Source organism: Sebastes umbrosus, chromosome 1, assembly GCF_015220745.1.
Source record: "Sebastes umbrosus isolate fSebUmb1 chromosome 1, fSebUmb1.pri, whole genome shotgun sequence".
Lineage (NCBI taxonomy): Eukaryota > Metazoa > Chordata > Actinopteri > Perciformes > Sebastidae > Sebastes > Sebastes umbrosus.
Genome location: NC_051269.1, coordinates 2,044,267 through 2,055,109, shown reverse-complemented (window position 1 = coordinate 2,055,109; position 10,843 = coordinate 2,044,267). Strand labels below are relative to the sequence as shown.

Here is a 10,843-nt window from a genome sequence, read left to right as displayed (position 1 = left end):
GAACATTCGATTATGTCATCAAAACACTTAAGCCTCAACTGAACAAACCACTGTTTTACCTTAATGAGCACAAGAAGCATATTTCTCTTAAAGTGACAGTAGCCTACTTACCAGTCTAACAGAAAGCTTATATAGTGTTGCCTTTACAAAGTAACACATAGAGGACATGGCATCAAGATGAAATAAATCAAATGATCATTGAATGACTTTTAACCTTTTAACCTTTTAATTACTATTAATTAAGTTAGTCAATGAAATCACTTATTTATCTCAACAACATAAAATACAGACTGCGCTTATTTATTGAACTAAAACGTCTATATGAAACTTGGCTGCCACAGACAGATCGACTACAGTTCATCCGGAATGTCATCCAGAAGGACCTGGGTTTCAGCCCGCCTCAGGTTGACTACGTTTTTGCCCTGCCTGGAAAAGGGACTTTTGTGGTAATCTTTACTTCCTACACACTTTTTGAGCAATGACTTGAGTGTTACAATCAGAAGAAGGACAATAACCCAAGACTTCAGAAAGTGCTTCTCATCCCTCTTTCAGAGCGAGAATCAAAAGCAGTCACTTTCATTATTTACTCTGAAACAGTAACGACTGAGAACATTTTTACATGGTTGTCCTTCCACTTCTCTGTTTCACGGAGCATGGAGCTGAGAGATGAAGATGGCATCAGAACCGAGGCCAGGGTTTTCTATGTGCAGCTGAGGAGAGACAGGGACTCTGGGTTACTCCAACATCTGCCTTCCACCATACAGCTGGGACCAATTAGGGGCCATGTATTCTATGCTGGGCAGCCAAAAACTGTGTTTTGCAACTGTGTGGCTCCTCGACCCACCTTGCAGCAAACTGTAAAGCCACCTTCTGCAAAAACTGCAAGAGGTCTGACCATATTACAAAAGACTGCGACCAACCAAAGACATGCAATCTTTGTGGTTCAAACAATCCCACTTTCAGAGTTTGCCCTGAATCGTATGCCAACAGAACTAGGCGGTTTAATGCCAATCTTGAGTTTCCACCAGCAGAGAGACTTTCTGATTCTGAGGAGCAGACCAGCAGCAGCCAGGACCTTTGGCCAGGAACCACCCAGAACCATCTGGCAGGGAAAGTCAACAGGGAGCAACCCGTCTAGAGGATCAAACTGAGTCTGGAGACAAGGAGACTACTACACCAATCTCCGCTGAGGACTGTCAAAACGGGCTGTCTTGCGATACAGGCCCTTCAACTCCACAGGACCGTGAGGATGAGGGGCAGGAGAGCTGGAGTCTCCCAGTTACAACACCAAGTGGCAGTACTCAGTCCTCCCAGTCAGCCACCTACAAAGTACAAGATCAGTCAACTCTAGATTCCAAGGAGGACCTACCAGTTGGCCAACCAGTGGAGACTACTATATAGAGGGTTCCTGTTTCATCCAAAGACTGTAGAGACCTCTTAGACCTCATGTTTGCAGACATACCACCCCCTGATAACAAAACCAATACTGCTTTTCATAAAATCAACAAGGCTCCAACTGGGGATATGGAAGAACATTGAAAATGCACCTCAAGCCTGCACTCAAGCAGCTTAGTTACATTCTCACCTCTGTAATTGACAGTGTGCACATCATTCTATTGATTTCCATGTGCGCCTCTCTGTGTCCACTGAAAAATCAGCATCGCCCTCTGCTGTTTGTAAAGAGTAGTGAAAAAAGCTTACAGCACCTGGTATTCCCAGGCGGTCTCCCATCCAAGTACTGACCAGGCCCGACCCTGCTTAGCTTCTGAGATCAGACAAGACCAGGCGTGTTCAGGGTGGTATGGCAGTAAGCAACAATTGTACCTACCAAAGGCCCCTTTAAAGATGCCGTAACACCATGTTTTTGTTGTCTGCCTATACAGGTAGGAGCGGCAGATTGTCGGGAACGCAAACAAATATTTTCATTATGATGACCAAAATGGCCTTTTTAACAAACTCTGTCAGTGTTACATTTTTACAGTATATTTTATAAAACTATTAGTGGATTATTGTCACTGATACATCACTGTGTAAGCAGCAATTTCAAGTATCATTCTGCGCCATTTTTAATGAAAATATCACGTTTTAAATGTAAAATCTGAATGTATAAAGTGGCAATAACAATCACAAATTTAGTGGAATAAAAAGTACAATATTTTCCTATGCAATGAAGTATAAAGTTGCCTAACATTGAAAATGCACCTCAAGGACTTCCGGTCTAGCTGGCGACATGATGGCAGCATAGAGTGACAGGCTCCCGACAGTAAAATTAAAAGTTGCCCGATTTAACTCGAATTTTTAAGGAGACGTTTTACAGCAAGTGTGAATACAGCGGGCGAGCGAATATGCCTAAAAAGGGGAAGAAAAATCCCACGCAAAGTAAGAAACCCGACGAAGAAGAAGACGGTCAATTGTCACAAGCTGGTAGCATTAGCAACATGGAGGACGACACGCCGGACACTGCCGCGGAGCCGAGTCCCCATGCCAGCCTGGGCTTAATCCTGAAAGAGTTACGAGAGTTCAGGAATGACTCCGGTAGGCAACTACAGGGCATAAAAGAAGATATAAATAAAATCGACAGAAGAGTGGAAGAAGCGGAGGAGCGGATCAACACGGCGGTCGCCCAAATCCAGTCATCGGAGGATGTTTTGTCGGAGCTGGTGAAGCTACAGATACAAACGGAGAATAAACTGACTGATTTGGAGAGCCGGTCACGGCGCAATAATGTGAGAATATATGGGGTAAGAGAAGGAGATGAAGAAGACATGACTTCAGTGATTACTTTCATGGAAGACTTGCTAAGGAAAGGTTTGGAGTTCCCCTCGTCTACAGAGCTAAAACATCGAGAGGGCTCACCGAGCGCTAGCTCCAAAACCTCCGGCCGAAGCCCCTCCAAGGTCACTGGTGGTCAAGTTCTCTAGCTACAGAATGAAGGAGGAGGTGATTAAAAGAGCCTGGCAGAAAAAGGGATTTGATTTTCAAGGTAAACGGATCCACTCGGATCACGACTACGCACCGGAGCTGCTGTGGAAGCGGAGGGAGTACGCAGAAGCGAAAACTGTGTTGAAAGAAAGTAACATAAGATTTCAAACTCCGTTCCCGGCCAGACTGAGAGTGTTTTATAAAGAAGGCACTGAGATTTACAACTCGGCAGAGAGAGGGATGCAGGTGACGGTTCTGAAAAAGCCAACCTCGCTTCTTGACCAGATAACCCGGCTGACCTGGCGAGTCAGCGGAAAACGAAGGAACCGGGAGAATGCAGGCTCCGGGCAGGGATTCAGGGACCGGCTCCAGGCATTCCGACGACAAGACACTTGGTAAGTAACGTACTTTGGCTACGACAGGGTTATATTTAGGTACAGTAGTTATTCTATGAATCTTGTACAATGTTTTAAATAATGTTATGGGACAGATTTTATTTTCAAACTTATTATTTTTATTAAGGGCATAAAGAGGTCAGACATGTGGTCGGGACACCTCTCACTGGACATTATGGACCTATACATCAGCTTACAGGCTGAAGAGGGCCCTCTTTCACTGCTAGGAGGACGAGACCTTCCCTCTATACTCACTTTCCAACCGAGTCAGGAGGCCGCAAACGAGGCCTTCATTTTGGAAGTCAATGTTGTTACCTGTTGTGGTTTTGTTTTTGTGTTATTGGTTATTGTTTATGCTACTGTTCCTTGTAGCACCAGGGGTGTAAGATATGACTCATGTCTAGGCTTGAGGGGGCTTAAAGTATACTTAAAGATACACAATGTCACTTAAAATAATTACCTATAATGTAAATGGTCTGGGAAATCCAATCAAGAGGAGCAAAGTTATGGCAAAATTGAAGAGGGAGGGAGTAGAAGTAGCTCTCCTTCAGGAGACTCATCTTACAGAACTGGAACACGAAAAACTTAAGAGATGGAGGTTTAATCAGCACTCATCCACCTATAAAAGGGGTTCTAAGAGAGGGGTAGCGATTTTAATTTCTAGCAAATTAAACTTTGAATGCACATTTGAAAAGAAAGATAATGATGGAAGATGTGTTCTGGTCCGGGGGTATCTGCAAGGTGTTTTAGTTACTTTTCTGAATGTCTATGCTCCCCCAGGATCTGAATGGACATTTTATAAACAAATCTTTGAATTGATAAGCTCTGAGGCCGGGGCATCCTAATTTGCGGGGGGGGACTTTAATGTCAGACTTCACATGACCCTGGATACTTCGAAATCTTATTATTCAAGAGAAAAGAAAACTACAAAAAATGTAAAATTAATGATGGGAGAGCTAGGACTCTCAGACATATGGAGGGATTTGAACCCGACAAAGAGGGACTATACCTTTTACTCTCATCCGCACTCTGTGTATTCCAGGCTTGACTACTTTCTTACATTTCCAAGAGATTTATTTCGGGTGATAAATTGCAATATTGGGACCATGGACTTATCAGACCACGCCCCAATCTCTATGGATTTACTACTAGGTTCTGAAAAGAAGAGCACTATCTGGAGATTAAACACAGGGATTCTAAATCAAAGGAGGCAGCAAATAAGGAAAGATATTAAAGACTATTTTGAAGAAAATGACAACGGGGAAGTTTCCCCACCGATTCTTTGGGATGCTTGCAAGGCTGTTCTTAGGGGGAAAATTATAGGCTATTGCTCTAAATTAAAAAAGCAGAGAAAAGAAAAATTGGATCGGTTACAAAAAGAATTAAAAGAATTAGAGAATTTACATAAAAAGACACTGAATCAAAGAACAAAAATGGAAATAGATAGGAAAAAGAACGAAATAAATGAAATCTTGTCAAATGATGTTAAAAGAAAGCTGATTTGTTTAAAACAAAGATATTATGAAGCAGGAGGAAAATCGGCTATATTACTCGCTTATAAATTAAAAAAGCAACAAGCAGAAAATACATTTTATAAAATAAAGGATCCTACAACAAATTCCATACACTGCAAAGCAGAGGATATACAACAATCATTTGAAACTTTTTATAAAAATGTACATACACAGCCTAAAATAGATGAACCGAAGATGGAAGCCTTTTTTGACCTGATAAAACTACCAAAGGTGACAGATGAACAAAATGAGTGTCTAATTAGTGAAATTAAGGATAAAGAAATTAAAGGGGCAATATCAAATTTAAAACCTAATAAAGCACCAGGACTAGATGGTTTCCCTTCTGAGTGGTACAAGGAAATGAGAGATCTGCTGACCCCCATAATGAAGAACACGTTTAACTATGTACTCAGGACTGGCATGACTCCTCCTTCTTGGAGAGAAGCTGTGATTTCTTTGATACCAAAAGAGGGTAAAGATAAACGTGATTGTGGGAGTTGTCGACCGATAAGTGTACTGAACCAAGATTATAAGATCTTTACCTACATTTTGGCAAAGAGGTTAGGAAAAATCCTTCCCCAAATAATAAGTTTAGATCAGACAGGTTTTATTCAGCAAAGGCAGACTCAAGATAACATTCGCCGAACATTACATGTGATTGATCATATTGTTGAAAACAAACTCGAGGCAGTGTTATTGAGCCTTGACGCCGAAAAGGCGTTTGATCGAGTTAACTGGAGGTTTTTATATAGAGTATTGGGGCAATTTGGATTTCATCAGACCTTTATCAAAACTATTCAAGCATTATATAATAGCCCAAAGGCAAGAATAAAATTAAATGGAGCCGTATCAAATCTATTCGGCCTGGAAAGAGGGACAAGACAGGGCTGTCCAATAAGTCCTTTATTGTTTGCTTTGTTTATTGAAGCGTTAAGTCAGGGGATCACTCAGGATAAAAATATTACAGGTATAAAATTGTTAGACCAAGATCATAAAATCTCTTTATTTGCGGACGATGTTTTAATTAATTTGTCGAACCCAGAGAGCTCAATTTTGAAATTAATGTCATTTTTGGAGGTTTTTAGTTCCATTTCAGGTTATAAATTGAATATTTTAAAGACCCAAATTTTAAGTTTCAAATACAAGCCTAGTCAGACCATAAATTCTAATTTTCAACTAAACTGGGATTTGGATCACATTAAATATCTAGGTGTAAACATCCCCAAAGACCTAACAAAATTGTATGCCTTAAATTTTAATCTGTTAAATCAGAAAATAAAGGAAGACATAAATAGATGGAATCTAATTCCAATATTAAGTTTTGAATCAAGAATTGAGTCAGTAAAAATGAATATCTTGCCTAGGGTACTATATTTGCTTCAAACTCTTCCAATTGTAATAACTGATAAACAATTCAATGAATGGGATAAATTGATATCACGTTATATATGGCAAGGGAAAAAACCAAGGATAAGATTTAACACTCTTCAATTGGCAAAGAATAAGGGAGGATTTGCACTCCCTTGCCTAAAAAATTATTATATATCGGCCCAATTGAGGACTTTGTATTGTTGGTGTAATTCTGATTACCAAGCTAGATGGAAAGAAATTGAAAGGAATATATCTGGGACAGTCCCAATTCAGGCACGGTTAGGGGACAAAAGACTTATTAAAAATTTAATGGAAACAGGTAATAGATGGATTAATTTATCTTTGAAATTATGGTTAAATATCATCACTAAGAGTGGCTTACTTGAAGAGATAAAGATTCTGAAATGGTGCTCCCATGACCTTGATTTCACCCCAAATAAATTGGATGCAAGCTATAAGGGTTGGGCTAATCGCGGCCTTTCCTCATACTGTACTTTTTTCAACCAGGGGACATTGGCTGATTTTCAGACATTGAAAAGACTATATGGGATAAATTATAGCAACTTTTTTAGATTTCTTCAGGTACGCCATCACATAAACAGTTCTATGTTAGAGAGTCACAAGGCATTCGAAAACAACCTATTGAAAGTTTTTATAAGTGCCTATAAAACAGATTCGGGGCTTAAAATAATTTCAAGAATATATAGAGGACTTCAGGAGGCTGAAATAGCAAGCACTACCTACATGAAACAAAAATGGGAACGCAAAACTAATAGCTGCATTCCAGAAGAAGTTTGGTTAAAATATTGTGAATTTCAATGGAAGATATCGAGCTCAACCTTATGGAGAGCGTTTGGCTGGAAGACTGCTAGTAGATTTTTTATAACACCCGTTCAAAAGTCTCATCATTCAGGCTCTTCCAGCTGCTGGAGGAACTGTGGCTCCCAGGTAGCTAACCACTATCACCTGTTTTGGGCCTGTCCAAAAGTAAATTCTTTTTGGCGTAAGATTTACACAGAATTAGTTATTATATTTGGTACAAACATAGTTTTTAAGTGGGACAAACTACTTTTTGGTGTTTTGCTTTCAACATCTACAAATATTAAAACAAAATACTTATTTGGAATGTTGAGTGTAGGTGCTAGAAAGGCAATCACTAAGAAGTGGCTTAAACCAGATACCCCATCATTAGACTGGTACGATGTTATTTATGACATATTTGTAATGGAAATAATTACTTTCTCAATGAAGCTTCAAGAAAATAAATTTGAGGACATTTGGAAGGAGTGGAAAAAGTATATTTCCCCAAAACGCCCATCTTTTGTTTAATTTTTATTTTTTTCTAAATGTAATTTTTTTTATTAATATTCATTTGATTTGATTTTACATGAAAAGCACCCCATGTTCTATTTGTGTGTTCAATAATTTCATTGTAAAAAGTGGAAAAGTTGGTTTACCTCGTATTGTATCTAATTGAGTATGTTTATGTAAATGAGTAAAACCAAATAAAGTAAAAAACAAAATGAAAAAAAAAAAGAAAATGCACCTTAAGCCTGCACTCAAGCAGCTTAGTTACATTATAACCTCTGTAATTGACAGTGTGCATATCATTCTATTGATTTCCATGTGCGCATGTCTGTGTCCACTGAAGAATCAGCAGCGCCCTCTGCTGTTTGTAAAGAGTAGTAAAAACACTTACAGCACCTGGTATCCCCAGGCGGTCTTCCATCCAAGTACTGTCCAGGCCCTACCCTGCTTAGCTTCCGAGATCAGACGAGACCAGGCGCGTTCAGTGTGGTATGGCCGTAAGCAACACTGGTACCTACCAAAGGCCCCTTTAAAGATGCCATAACACCATGTTTTTGTTGTCTGTCTATACAGGTAGGAGCTGCAGTTTGTTGGGAACGCAAACAAATATTTTCATTATGGTGACCAAAATGGTCTTTGTAACAAACTCTGTCAGTGTTACATTTTTACAGGCTATTTTATAAAACTATTGTTGGATTATTGTCACTGATGCATCACTGTGTAAGCAGCAATTTCAAGTATCATTCTGCGCCATATTTTATGAAACAATCCCGTTTTAAATGTAAAATCTGAATGTACAAAGTGGCAATAACAATCACACATGTAGAGGAGTAAAAAGTACAATATTTCCCTGTGCAATGAAGTATAAAGTTGCATAACATTGAAAATGCACCTCAAGCTTGCACTCAAGCAGCTTAGTTACATTCTCACCTCTGTAATTGACAGTGTGCACATCATTCTATTGATTTCCATGTGCGCCTGTCTGTGTCCACTGAAGAATCAGCAGCACCCTCTGCTGTTTGTAAAGAGTAGTGAAAAAAGCTTTCAGCACCTGGTATTCCCAGGCGGTCTCCCATCGAAGTACTGACCAGGCCCTACCTTGCTTAGCTTCCGAGATCGGGGCGTGTTCTACCACTGAAAGATATCTCCTTAGAGTCAGAGTCAGAGTCAGAACTCCTAAAGGAACGGAGAGGGCTCATTAACTTGTCTGCTATGGCCTGGATGAAATCGCCAAAGTCCACAAAGTTATCAAACCTGAGAAGTTACAGAAATTCTTCCTAGAAGTCAAGCTTGAGGACTAACGCTGGGGCCACACAGCGCGCTTCAGGCTCGCCTGACGGCAGCGTCACGTCGTGGCCGCGTCATGCCCACCTAGGGTGTTCACACTAGACGCGAGTTACCCACGTCTCGGGAGCGTCTCGGAGCTACCTGTCAGCTGTGTTTTTGCTGTTGCTGACAGCCCTTTCTTTCTACATAGAGTTTGCCTTTTAATGGCCATTTAACTTCATAATAAATGTGATTTATATTTATTTAAGACAAAAAAGGGTAATTTGTAAATATTATTAAAAACAAGCAAATAAATTCATACATAAATATTAATATATAGCCCATATAAATCCCTCTTTTCTGTCAGTGAAGAGGGATTTATATATATATAAATCCCTCTTCACTGACAGTGAGGAGGGATTTCTATGGGCTATATATATATATATATATATAAATCCCTCTTCATTGACAGTGAAGAGGGATTTCTGTGGGCTATATATTAATACAAAAAAATAAATAAATACATAGTAGTAAGAGAGAGCCTACAGCAATCCCTCTTCACTTTGACTGGCACAGTTTTAAACAACATTTCCATTTTTTCGGGTTCCTGTTCTACAGCATTCCAGGTTGCGGCTTTTATCGAAAACGACTTCATTTACATCTGGGGCGGGACAGCAATTTACATTATAAATGCTGATGTTCCGACATCTCAGGCAACTTGGAGCTTTTCACCACCTTGTTGCTGAACTGCGCCTTGATGGAGAAAAACACCTGAAGTATTTCAGAATGATAAATATAAGTAAAGTGTTTTTTTTTATTATTATAAAACACAGCAAAATAAACAGTTTCGTTATTTGTTAACCTTTAGAAAACGAAAATTATTATTAAATATCTTTAAAAAAATTAAATAACACCTCTAAAAGAACAATAAAGTTACGTGGTGTTTGTTGAGAGAGAGAGAGAGAGAGAGAGAGAGAGAGAGAGGGGGAGAGAAAGAGAGAGAGAGCGCATCAGAAAAATACTGCCCATCACCTGATGTTCTTATAACCTATTAACCCAGTCTATTATATTTATAGCATATGTAGGGTTTCTGCTATGACTACTACAGTGTTTACAAAATTAAAAGCCTGTACTATATTAACTTGATGGAAACCTGCAAGTAGACCACTGCTTTATTTAGAGTATTTCAGAATAAAAGCATTGTGTTAACGAATGAATGATTCTGTGCACTAAAAACGCTAGAGGCCTTTTATTTTGAAATCTAGATAGGAAGTGTAAAATATTGATGGTCAGTGACATATTCTACAGATGTCTAGACATGGAAACTGTAGTAATCTTGCTGGTATGATGTTCATATACTGTCAATAGATCACCTTCACTGTCTGTTGCTGCTGGGAGACGCAGCCGAGAGGTAAAAAATAGCGTGAAAAATAGGCGAGCCTTCTATTCTATAAAATAGACGCGCGTCTGACGCGCGTCTGACGCGCGTCTCATGCGGGCAGTGTGTCCACTCTAACCTGTTAACATGGACGCCGAAATAAAAAACAACACGCGACGTTGCCGTCACGCGAGCATGAAGCGCGTTGTGTGCTCCAGGCTTTAAAGAGGCCAGAAGAGGTTGAAGTTCTCGTCAGTCACAGAGAGGTAAGACTTGCTCCTCAGAGGGTGAAAGTTGTGAGAGACCTCGTCTTGTGGGAGAGCCCATTAGGAAAGACAGTAGGCGGAGCACACCCCGACTTGTTTGAGGAGATGGAGGTGGGAATCTATAAACAGGATTCAGACCTGCTGGGTCTCTTTGGTGTGAAACTTGGTAGACATTTCTGCAGGGAAAAAGGGCTTGCAACAGCATATAGAAGACCACAAAGATGCTATTGGTATATATAAGAATGATAATTATAATTTGTAGTCAGCAATGTTTGGAAGCACTGCGTGCTTGTATGGTATATGCGCCGATAAATATTTTAATTTAATGATTTACTTTATTCGGCTTGAGCAGTGTGGTGTTAATATTTTGGACATTTTATGGTGTTGGTTACTGGTTGCATTGGACATTATTATGGTGTTTAA

The 10,843-nt window shown here is 39.7% G+C and overlaps 1 long non-coding RNA gene, 1 other non-coding gene and 1 pseudogene across 2 annotated transcripts; all 3 read right to left on the bottom strand.

Moving 5' to 3' along the window:
- Positions 1 to 1,694: 1,694 nt before the first annotated feature.
- Positions 1,695 to 1,813, bottom strand: LOC119499199. The gene has a single exon (XR_005209339.1). It is a non-coding gene; the product is annotated as a 5S ribosomal RNA (ribosomal RNA).
- Positions 1,814 to 6,657: 4,844 nt separating this feature from the next.
- On the bottom strand, positions 6,658 to 9,053 carry LOC119493143. Its single transcript, XR_005207919.1, has 3 exons — positions 8,813 to 9,053; positions 8,019 to 8,024; positions 6,658 to 6,668 (listed from the first exon to the last, which is right to left on the bottom strand). It is a non-coding gene; the product is annotated as an uncharacterized LOC119493143 (long non-coding RNA).
- On the bottom strand, positions 7,895 to 8,013 carry LOC119499321 (annotated as a pseudogene).
- Positions 9,054 to 10,843: the final 1,790 nt, after the last annotated feature.